The sequence below is a fragment of the Canis lupus genome, chromosome 8 (genome assembly GCF_048164855.1).
Source record: "Canis lupus baileyi chromosome 8, mCanLup2.hap1, whole genome shotgun sequence".
Taxonomy (NCBI): Eukaryota; Metazoa; Chordata; class Mammalia; order Carnivora; family Canidae; genus Canis; species Canis lupus.
This window is the reverse complement of record NC_132845.1, coordinates 4,930,349-4,942,454: the sequence shown is the minus strand read 5'-3', so window position 1 is coordinate 4,942,454 and position 12,106 is coordinate 4,930,349. Positions and strand designations below refer to the sequence as shown.

Below are 12,106 nucleotides of genomic sequence, written 5' to 3'. Positions count from 1 at the left end.
GCAGTTGCAACTGTACAGAGAGATGCCACGTACCCTTTATCCAGTTTCCCCCCTATGATAACATTTTCCAAAACAATAGTACCTATCACATCCAGAATGTGGACATGCACACACGGTGCATATACAGAATGTCTCCATTGGTACACAGAACTCTCATTCTCCCCTTTCTTTTATAGCTACTCCCTTCCCACCCCACCCCTGCCTAACCTCAGAGGATCACTATCTCCTTACTGTTTCCATAATTTTGTCACTTTAAGAGCGTTACTTAAATGGAATTATACAGTAATTTTTCTTTTAAGATGGCCTTTCTTCACTAAGCCAGTTCTCAAAGAGCACATTTCTTTGGAGATCCACTCAGACCGTTGCCTAGATGAGTATTTTGTTGTTTTTTATTGCTGAATAGTATTCCATGAAAGGGATGTACCAAAGTTTCACGCTTTGGTGGAAACCTGAGTTGTTTCCAGTTTGGAGCTATTAACAAATAAAGCTGCTATAAACGCTTGTGTACACCTTTTTGTCTGAACATAGGTCGTTATTTCTTTGGAATAAATGCTCAGGGGTGCAATTTTGGGGTTATACTGTAGTTCTTTATGAAGCTGCTGAATTGTTTTTGAAGAATGGCTGTACCATTTTATTTTCTCAGCAGCATTTTATGAGAGATTCACTTTCTCTTCATCCTCCAGCATTTTGTTGATATGTGTGTGTATATATATATATATATATATATATATATATATATACACATTATGTATTAGTATTCTCCTTGGAGTATAGTGATATCTTAACTCTCCACTTACTCTCTCCATGGGGAGGAGTACCTTGCTGGTTGGTGAGAAAATTCTGGCTCCTACTTGGCATTCTCTGACACTACCCTAGTTGGATCACCTTATTTCAGCTTCACGAAAGTGGAAGTCCAGGCTCTTCACTTACCCTTTGCTAACAAAGATTGAGGGGAACCACAGTTTTCTTTCTGTGTTGTTTGGCTAGAGTGATTATGTCTAAGACATCTCTGTCTTACTAAGCTGCCTCTTAACTAGTTCTTTGGCTAGAGACAGTAGTTTTCATTGAGGCTTTTCTTTTCTGCTCCTGTCTTTCCAGGTTGCTAGCTTTTTCAGCTCCTGTTTTAGATCTATGAGGCAAAAATAAAAACTCCAAAAAATTACTGTTATGTCATTTTGTGGGTGCTGAGTCATAGTCTATCTTTGTTCTAGCTTTCATAGACTTTTTGTGTTTATTTAATAAATTATTTTTAATGTTTTTAGTTGTTTGTAATGGAAGAAATAGAGAAAAGTGTTTTTATCCCATCTTCCTAGAAGCATAATGTTCATAACCTTTTAATTAAATTAAGAAACAAGGAAGAATGAGTTTTTATATTATTTCTAAAACAAAAATCCTTTTACATAGGCCTAGGCTTTCCAGCTATCGATTTGGCATCATTTCCCTAAGGATCTCTTAACCAGCCATAGCAGTTTCAGTGATGGGTGAGAAAATGCATCCAGCAACAGTGAATTGAATAGTAACCGAATGGTGATAAAATGGGCAACAGTGATGCTTGCATATCACTTCACTATTAATTTGATAATGATTATTTGCTGTTTTGTTGTTGTTTTGTTAATTTTAGACTGTTCATATCCTTAAGAATTATGAAAGAAAGAATTAAAGGATAGGGAGATAGGTCTCTGAAGAGGTATATTTAGAGCACAGAATAACACTTGCCTTCTAAAACAGGAAAAATAAAATAGGATGTTTTTTGATGTAGATATATACTTGTGGGTGGTGGATGAAAAATTTGGAATTCTTGTTATCCCATGTGACAGAAAAATCTTCTTCTTCTCTGAAGTAAAAGTCAAAAACATCTGCTAAACATGAACGTGAGGTACAAATGTCTTAATGAGACTGGGGAAATTTTGGAATAATTTCAGCTGGAATTGCCAAAGGAAGCAAGACAGAGGCAGATTACAGGCTTCTTCGTCATAACCAAGGGCCCAAATGAAGTTGGGGACTACAATCCTATAGTGACATTAATCCACTCAGTTGTTTTTGTTTTTTCCTCAATGTTAATTATGCCAAGTGAAAGGAGAGAAAATAGGCAGTTGGGATGATAAAGAGTTTCAATTTTTGTAGGAGAAATTGGAGAAGATATTAGAATGTGAAAAGGCAATTTATGGAAATTGTTAATAATGTTAAATGCTGCAGAAACATGATGGTTCATGAGGGATTGCCATGCACCTTCTACTGCCCCAAATCATGAGATTTTAAAATGTTCATATTCTCCAAAATGGCAGCAGGATATTTATTAAAGCATGCCACTTACCTCCTATATTCCAAATAACAATACCAAAGCATCTTTTTGTACATCTTTTTATTGATATTCACACATTAAAGAGGGCAATTACTTTCATTTAGACATGTTAGTCTGAAAAAAAAAAGGAATAAAATATTTTGCATACAGAATCTTTCTCGATGTACAAAGGGGTTATATCCTAATAAATCCATCATAAATTGAACCTTAAATATGTTCAGAACCCTCACGTTGGCCTGCAAATGGGCAAAATCATCTAACACAAAGCCTATTTTATCATAAAGTTGAATATCTCATGGAATTTGTTGAATACTATATTGAAAATGGAAAACAAGATGATTGTCTGGATACAGATTGGGTGTTAATGTATCACCTGTTTACCTTTGTGATCCTGTGGCTGACTGGGAGCCAGAATTCGCTGCTGCTGCCCGGGATCATGAGAGTATTATACCTCATATCTCTGACCTGGGAAAAGATCAAAACTCAGAATTCAAAGTGCAGTTTCCACTATATGGGTATCATCTTCTCACTCCCATAAAGTTGAAAAATCAGAAGTTGAACCATTGTATTGTTGGACTGTTCTGTTACTAGTCTTAGCCATGGTTTTCATAATTTAAATCTAATCTTAACTTTATACATTCATAAATAGCATTTAGATTATGATCTTGCTATATTCACCTCAGCTGAGCATCCTCACAAGGCTGTCTTAGAAAGTGCAGGATTTATGCTTGGATGTTCCATACACTGTGTTGAAAAGTTCACGTGTATCACTTAGTATACTCGTTATCATTGTTCTTAGAAATATTTACTGTTCTGTGCTTGAGTAAGCAATTTTACAGGTTTAATAACTTCCCTAGGACTGGCATATTTTTAAGTAATAATCACAGTAATCAAACCCTGTCTCTTTGTCTCTGAAGTCAGTGCTCTTCCAACCTTATCCTACCAACTGCCTCTCATTTTGTATTATCATCACATATTATTTTTTAATAATAAAAAATACTTTAGAAAAATCTTGCACCATATTCCACTTCAAGATTCTTCTCAATATTTTTCTTCTATGTTGAGTACTTTACTTGCCTACATTTAAGCATCATCTCCCTAACCCCTGTTCTCCAGTTCCTGTCGTCAGGAGCCAAGGCAACAATATTGAAACCCATGGTTCTATAAACGGAAGTTTAAAAATACTCTTATAGAGTGAAAGGGCTGGGCCTTCACAAATATGTCCAAAGTTGGACATTTATAATCATTTATGACCATTCTCTCCTTAAGAATCCAATACATTCAAATTCAAAGACGAAGTCATTTAAAAAAATAAAGTCATTCCTAAAAAATAATTTCAGATTTCCTTATTTAGAATTCTCTTTTAAGCCTCTAATACATGGTTTTAATTTTCTCCCATGATGGAGTATCAATATTGTCCTTTCAGGGCAGGGTTTATTTTCCAAAGTCTCATTCTTACACACATAATAGCTTATATTTACTAAGATCTTACAATTTGTCAAAAGAGGGACTAATGTGGGGTCACTTAAACTCTTCTGGGCGTGGAATACCCATAGCTGTAAAAAAACGAGAATGCAACTGTAAGACAACATTTGTTTAAGCATTTATTAAAGTTGTTTATACAAAAATAACTTGGTCTACTGTGGAGCTGTGCTTTGCATCTCTATCTTTTGAACATGAGCCGTCATTGTTAGTGATATCTGAAACTGAGGGGAAAAGTTTGCATTTGTTTCTTCTGAATTCCTTTTTTTTTTTTTTTTTTTTTTTTAATGAGCCGGTACTGTGTGCAGGGCCCACTGCTGATAGGAACTGGATAGAATTCTTGAATCATTTAGTTACTGTCTCAATAGGCAAAACTGCCCGGTGGGAGTGATGATTAGGAAAAAAACAACGGAGACAGAACAGTCATGGGAAAACCCAACCCATCCTGGGTCTTTACTCCTGTTGGGCTCTCTTGTCCCTTCAGAGAGCTGGCGCTTTAATCACACAAGCTCTTTGTTGAGTGACAGCCATACTAGAGAGGCAGCCAAGTTGAATGATGCACGAGCCTCCCTCTCATCATGTACCCACAGCATCAACCGCAGGAGATACAGTCCTGAGAACGAATAGTATGAACCATGCCTCCCAGGCTGCTAGGTGTTATTTATAAGGAAAAATGAGGTAATTATTTCATGCACACTGGTAGGAAGTGGGGCAGTAAAGAAAGAGAATCGTCACTATAATACACAATTATTTTATGATTTTCTTATTCCTAATTCCATGGATTTTATAATCAAAAAGAAAGATAAATCCAGACTTGCCCCTGAGACACAACTCTGCATTTTGGAAGACGTCTCAGAAAGAAAGAAATTACTGGCTGTATTTATTATTCCCCATGATGTGCTGACATTGGAGCCACCAATTTTTAAAACATATTATATTACAGATAGAAAGAGGCTGATTCCCTTATTCAGAGATATGAGCAATATGGAAAAACTAACATTTCTATGGAAGGTCATTGAAAATTGAACAGGGCTCTTTTTTCCCAAGGGAAGAAAGGGAAATGAAATTTTAGGATCAAAACAGTCTAATTTATGCGGTGATCCTCACATTACACAATATGTAGAAGATAAACAATAACTTTTGACTAAATGCACTTGAAGTTGTGTGAACATCAACGTAGTTTTGTAAATGTGGAGAAAAACATATGATGAACAATTTATAAAAAGTTCTTTTCTTCTTTTAATGAAGCCTACAATAATTACCTTCTCATTGAATGCTTTATCAATAAATTAACACAATGATACTATTGTATTTACCTTCCTGACCTCAATAAATTCATAGCGATTTATATTAATAAACAATTAAAATGTTTATAATATCAAAGGTTGTCTCCCATCTCTTCGGTTCCAATTCACACCGTCTCACTGAGTAAAGAATAAACATAGAGAAAACATACAAGTTAATGTCATTTCAACATGAGTGAATCAGGATTTATAATTATAGTCTGAGGATCAAAAAGCAAAATAAAATGAACACGTGCACACACACTCTTTCATAAGATAGAAACGGGTCAGTTCTTGCTCAAACAAAACAAAAATGGTTTCCGTAGGAACAGGAATTATGTAAAAGCTCTATTTGAGAGTTTCTTTCTGAGCCTCTGCTTGCAGATGAGCTTGCATTGAAAATCGGCTATTGCCTCTTTCAAAGTTGACAGGTACACTCAAGCAGGTAGAGAAAAATGCCAACAGGTAATAGTATGTGCATTGCTCAGGAATGCTTGCACATCAGAAATGATTTGTATCACTCTTTCCCCAAACCGAGCAATCCTTTAAATATAATTGTATTTAAATTAAAAAAAGAAGATAAAAGGAAAATATCTCTGAGCTTTGTTTTCGTCAATACACCTAAGACATGGAGGAGGGGCTCTGAGGTAAATACTTGTGAGTATTGGCTTGAAAGGTTTTCCCTAAAACAAAAGTGGGAAGGCTCTGCATGGTGGCTACGACTATTGTGGTGGCAGGAGGCTTTTGAGTGAAATAAAATCTAACTGGTGGGATAAGTGGAGATTTCGTAGTGCCTTAACTGTAGGGAAGTTAGTGGACATCCGTCAAGCTAGGTTAATGGTGGGTGAATGGAAAATAGTTTAAGGTAATTTCCTAAATGGCAAGCTATAGTAGGTATAGATTTGCATAAATTGCAAAATGCATTAAAAAGCTCTTTTTTTGGCCACATACATGTTTTCTCATGACTTCTTTCGAATCCGTAAGAAAATTAGTAGCTGCAAAATTATATCCATTCATTGTGGACCCTGGGAACTACTTGGGAAGAGCAGTAGAATTAAATGGACTTCTGCGCTTAAGCCAGATTGGCCCATGCTTTTATTTCTTCATGTTTAATTTACCTATTTGCCATGAAGTCAAAAGCACATTTGGTTAAAAAAATGGTAATAATAAAAAATAAAATCAGGGATATTAAGGGAAAAGGAAAGTTTTAGGATAAAGCATAAGATGGTATGGATTTAGGGTAGATGTGTAGCATCCTATATTTACCTAATACTCACTGATTTAAGAGAGCTGTGGCATCCAGTGGGGGATGTGGAGTGCCAGGTGGTGAGAGAGAGAGAGATACTTGACTGGCATGCAGTCCCATATGCATAAACACTGCTTGGATTGAAATCTCAGCCCAACAAAGGGGTTTCAAAGTAGAAATAGGCATTATTTCACTATTTTCCAGAGGAAAATGATATTCAAACTAACTAGGAGATATAATCATCAGTATTTAATGTTAAATATTTTTTCAGCCAGTAGACTGAAGAGTGAATAATATTTATAAAATCGCATATTCTTTTTATCTTTCCATATATACCTGGAACTATACAAAATCAATAACAAATGTCTTCTATTTATATATTAACTAGACTAATGGTGCTTCTACTGATGAAGGTAATATGATAAAGGTGATACAGTAAAGACAAGTGGCACTTTATCATATGTGAGCTCCATCAGGATAGACAATTTTTTCTCTTTTCCTTTTAATAACAGTTTCTTGAGCATTAAAAAAAGGTCTAGTACAGGATGTTTGTTGAGGGTTTACTTTAATTCGACATATAGCATGACTCTACGTATATCTGAAATAAATACTACCATCATTTTCATCTTGCTTTTAGTATTCTATTGCTTTACTACTTCTACCTAGGCTAGGATTTGTGACTTTTATCATGTGTGATCATGTATGTATAAATAGCCTCCTGTGATTGGGTTTGGTTTTTGGCTCCTGGTACTGTTATCAATTCCCAAAGGCAGACACATTGATTTACTTTTTTTTTTGGAGGGGGGTGGAATTCCAAGTTTCTTATAGGGTATCATATAGTCAGGACTTAATAAAGATACATTGAATGAATTCTTTGAGTGCTAGGAGTATGGAACTCAGGTTCCAAATAGAATCAAATCTTTTTAAGTTCAAACACTGTATATTAAGAATAGTAACTAAAAATATTGGCTTTGAGGTCAAAATTATAGCATTCATCCCCAGGTTTTTGCCGTTTACTAGATGGGCAACAGTGAGCAAGTTAATTAAATTCTATGTCCATTTTTAAAACTTAAATGTTGAATTATAATAATATCTATCTAAAAATCTTGTTGAAGAATAAATGAAAAAAAAATGAAAAAAAAAAAGAATAAATGAGGCACTATATGCAAAATTCTTAGACTGGTGCCTGGAAAGTAGTAAAGTGCTCAATTCTGTTAGCTACCACTGCTTCTTTTATCCTTGATGGTACCTGAAAAAAATCCTGGATGTATAATTCCTGTGCTCGGATAAATCTGGCATTAAATCTTTATTTTATTTCTTTCTAGTCACATGACTTTGGAGAGGTTACTAAGCCTTTCTGAGCCTGCTTGCCCTTTGTAAAATAGTATTATCAGTAATGAAAGAAATCCCTATTATATTTTAGGCACACAGTGCTATAATGCTATAATGCTATAATGGTGAGTGCCCATGTTTTCTTTATTTTTCAATTTGGCCATATATCATGCCAGCATTTTTGCCTGTTATAGATGGATAATATGGTGTAAGGTTGAGAATCTGTTCCTCACAGCTATCATATCTTCCCTTAGAGCCAAAGTTGCTACTGGGATCATGGTAGGACTCATTTTTCTAGGACACTGATGTTAATCTGTTTTCATTATGAACCAAGAATTTCAGAAATATCTGGTCTGGGAGTCAAAGTGTTGCCTGCTTGAGAAGACCATTGGAGGATGTCCTCTTTCCTTCCCCTCTCTCCCACGCCCTGTTATGTCTGTCGATCATGAGCATTCAAATATCCATACCATTATTTTCATGGAGGTAATTATTGGACACAACTATCCTAGCTTTTTAAAATCTCAAGTCACTCTTCTCTTCAAAGATTTCTAGACTGGTGAACCTTTCAGAACCTTAATACATCAAAGAAACCTCTTAATACAGAAATGAATGTTCAAAAGCAGACAGAGGGGGAAAAGATTACTGTGAGAAGCCATGTAGGACACAGAGTGGAGCATAATCCATATTAGTCATTGGTGACTAAGCACGAGAGCATTAAGTCTCAATTCCTATCCTGAAAACAAGTAAAGCAATACAAATGAGCTTTAGCACATACACGAAGAACACTTCCGAGAAAAAGGATTTTTCGAATATATAATTAAAATTTGGAAAAATCTCAATCCCCACTTTGACTTTCCCATTTTACAGATTGAGTAACAGTGTCCCAATTCATGGTCCCGTCTAAGGTCACAAACTTAGTTTACTAGTGGGAATTTAACTAGACCTCAGTTCTTGTATTATCTATATTCTTTTTTTAAATTAATTTATTATTACCTATATCCTTAGCAAATTAGGGAAAGGGAAAGGATTGAGAAAGAGATTAGCAGAATTATCACCATGGCCTGACTATCTAAGATGTCCTTCAATGAGCTTTGCTGTTCTTAAATATATCAATTCTTCCTTTCAATCATGGTCAGCCTCTAGTAACCCAGTTCACAGCTTCTCTCTCTCTCTCTCTCTCTCTTTTACAGCAATTCTCTTTGAAACAATTTATTCAATTGCTCTGCGAAGGCATTGGGCTGTTTGTCTTTAAGCAAAGTTTATTGATATTACTTGTAACTTAATGCTCTATTTCTCTAACTGCTTTGAAGCCAAAGACATAAAGACACATCAATTCTAGATTTTTAAGGACTCCCATTCAAATTTCTGGTTTATTCTTTGGCTCTCTTACCCCTTCTAGTGGATGACCACCATTATACATAGTCTTATTAAGAAGAATAATTTGATTCTATTTTGTGGGGAAATTGCCTGTGCCTTTCTCATTTTTTATTACTTGATGTTTATTTCCATTAAAGAGAAGTACAGTTTTGCTATAACCACACCTCTTAAACAACACTCCAGCTTAAGTGTGCTGGGCTTTATTTATTTATTTATTTTTGGCTTGGTTTTTAATATTATCTTTTAACATTCAGGAATTTTAAAAAATATGTGCTCTCACAAGCTTTTTAAAAAAATCATGATATTGTCTTAATTTTAAATTTTCTTTAAAATTATTAATTGTCTGGGAAGATTGAAAGTATTTCATGACTTTTGTATTCTGCTCTATATCTTATACAGTTCCTTCATATATTATCTAAGTCTTACAATGGCCTATCAAGGTAAACAGGTCAGTCACCGTCTTCTACACTACAGATAAAGAAATTAAATTTAAGAATTAGCTGGGCTTTCCAAAAGCCAAACAAAAAGAATATTCAAACTCCAGTCTTTCGATTGCATTCCTTATTTGTTTCTAAGCACATTGTTCTAATAAACAAAGGAAATGACAAAGATGCTTTTCAAGAAAAACACCCAACAGTTTAATTTTTGACCTGTAGTTACCATCTTGAGGAAAGCGGCATCATTTCTGGTTATGTATGACATATCTTTGCTGAAGCTTGTCCTTTGCTATTGTGTGTGTGTGTGTGTTTCTCTCAAAAAGGAGAGAAGAAACTCATAAAATGTGGTTAATTCTCACTGTAGTTGAAAGGCAAAGGTTGTAAATCAAGTAACAATAGGGTGCAAATCATTTCACATTGATAATAATAAGGGATGAGCTTAATTATTGAAGAATTACCCACTTCAGAAACAAATTGGTAAGATAGTATGGGGAACCATTTTCCTGTTCTCATAAATAAATTACTGCTTTGAATACCTTGTTTGACGCCTAGAAAGGAGAATGGAAGCATTCACTTAATTCTGTGATGTGTGACATTGAGTAGTTGATGAAAGCAGTTTTCACTCTGATTATGAAAGGGTAAGTTTGTTTCAACAGTGGAGCGCTATTTCCTTGGGGAGGTGGATGGGTCATCTTCTTATAATGAGTGATAAACAATGGACTTAAAATGAGACTGCACTTAGAAATATAGTAAACACCAGCATGAGGGGCAGTGGAAACAACTTTGGAAAATAGAATCAGCCTCCAACTATTTAGCAACAGTGGATTAGAGGTACAGATGGTTTATGTGCTAGCTTTATTAATAATTTGGAAGACAAAGTAGATATGAAGTTGGTCAAGTTTGCCCATTATACTAAGGTTCTGAAAGTAAACATTTCAGATGATGGTGAGAAACTCCAGATGGAGTATTAGATAGTATGCTCTCAGAAAATGTCAGACAAGCTTAAAATAGTATATGTGGTTAGAAATGGCCTCAGCTATGTATGTGCACATTTTTAACCTTGTGACAGTTCAATCAGTCCTTGTAGGGGCTAAAGCCAAATAGGTGTTTAAAGTGTGGCAATAATGGGAAATAAAAGTACTTTGATAGAAACTCATAATCCAAATGACAGCTGCCATTATCCCATGATCTCACTTCTTTTTTTTTTTTAATTTTTATTTATTTATGATAGTCACAGAGAGAGAGAGAGAGGTGCAGAGACACAGGCAGAGGGGGAAGCAGGCTCCATGCACCGGGAGCCCGATGTGGGATTCAATCCTGGGTCTCCAGGATCGCGCCCTGGGCCAAAGGCAGGTGCCAAACCGCTGCACCACCCAGGGATCCCCATGATCTCACTTCTTAAAAGGAGTGCCCTCCTTTGCTTGTGATTATTCCAGAGAGAGTAGGTGTTTCAAGATAAGAGGAATACATAATGCTAAAAGATGGTTGCAAGCCAAATACAAACCATTTGTAAACATCATAGTTATTTAGTGAGAGCAAGCATCCTTGATTGAGATATTATGTTCAAAACAATGGGAGGAATATTTTTTATCCTATTATCTTCAATATTTGACCAAAGAATACCTAATTCAAACTAAAATTAAATTATTTAATTAAAAAAATTATAGGCCCTCTACCATGAAATAAAAATTTGAGAGGAATTTAGCACCACAATTATCAATTATGTTTATTCTATTTAAACATACTTGATTAGATGATAGCCTCTATTTGAAAATATCAGTCAAATGTGGGTTTAAGAAATGTCTCTCATACACACAGAATTACAGTTAGTACATTGACCCCTTATATTTTCATGTGCCTGTCTTCTCTCAGGCATTCGACCAACTTGTCTGGAGAAATTGCTATTTAACTGTGTACACAGGCTCAGATATGGATAAATTCTATAAACAACATTGGTAATGTAGTGTGTGTCAGACCCTGCATTTTGTTCTGAAAATATAAGACTAGGTTCTTGCCCTTTGAGAAATTTTCAGATCATAAGATGCTTAATCATATTTCAGTGTAATACAATAAATGTTCCAAGAGACATAGATGTTTTAAGATGCTTTGGAAACCCAGAGATTATACCACTTAACCCATTCTGAAGTAAAAGAAGGGAAAATTTTTTTGAGGGGTGAGTTAAAATTTAAAATATGAATTGGGTATTTCACATGAGAAGTAGATAAGTATGTTCTATGTGAACTCCATGATGTGAAGAATGATGCAATGTTACATAACTCCAAATGGAATTTATATTCCATTTATGTATTATATTATGAAAGTGTAAAATGTACATCTATGTGTATGTGTGTGTATCTGTAGATCTATAGAGGGGTGTGTGTGTGTGTGTGTGTGTGTGTGTGTGGTGTGACCTAGGAGGGTAATAGAGGCTTCTAAGATATAGTTTTGTCATTTATGGAGGGCAAAAAACTTAAAAAATAGTTTGGACCCTCCATGATAAATGTTCTTTCTTCTAAACACACTCCACAAATTTGAATCCTGGGAGCCTTAACAGGCTTGTTCTATCTCATCTTGACTGCTGTGAAATAGTCTCAGACCTGACACGTGGAAAATATCAAAAAGTCTCTTTGGCTCATTTCAGGATGAA

At 35.1% G+C, this 12,106-nt stretch overlaps 1 long non-coding RNA gene across 1 annotated transcript; it reads right to left on the bottom strand.

The window, feature by feature from the left end:
• Nucleotides 1-2,502: 2,502 nt before the first annotated feature.
• LOC140637515 (uncharacterized) lies at nt 2,503-5,358 on the bottom strand. Its single transcript, XR_012034608.1, has 3 exons — nt 5,101-5,358; nt 3,795-3,858; nt 2,503-2,767 (listed from the first exon to the last, which is right to left on the bottom strand). It is a non-coding gene; the product is annotated as an uncharacterized lncRNA (long non-coding RNA).
• Nucleotides 5,359-12,106: the final 6,748 nt, after the last annotated feature.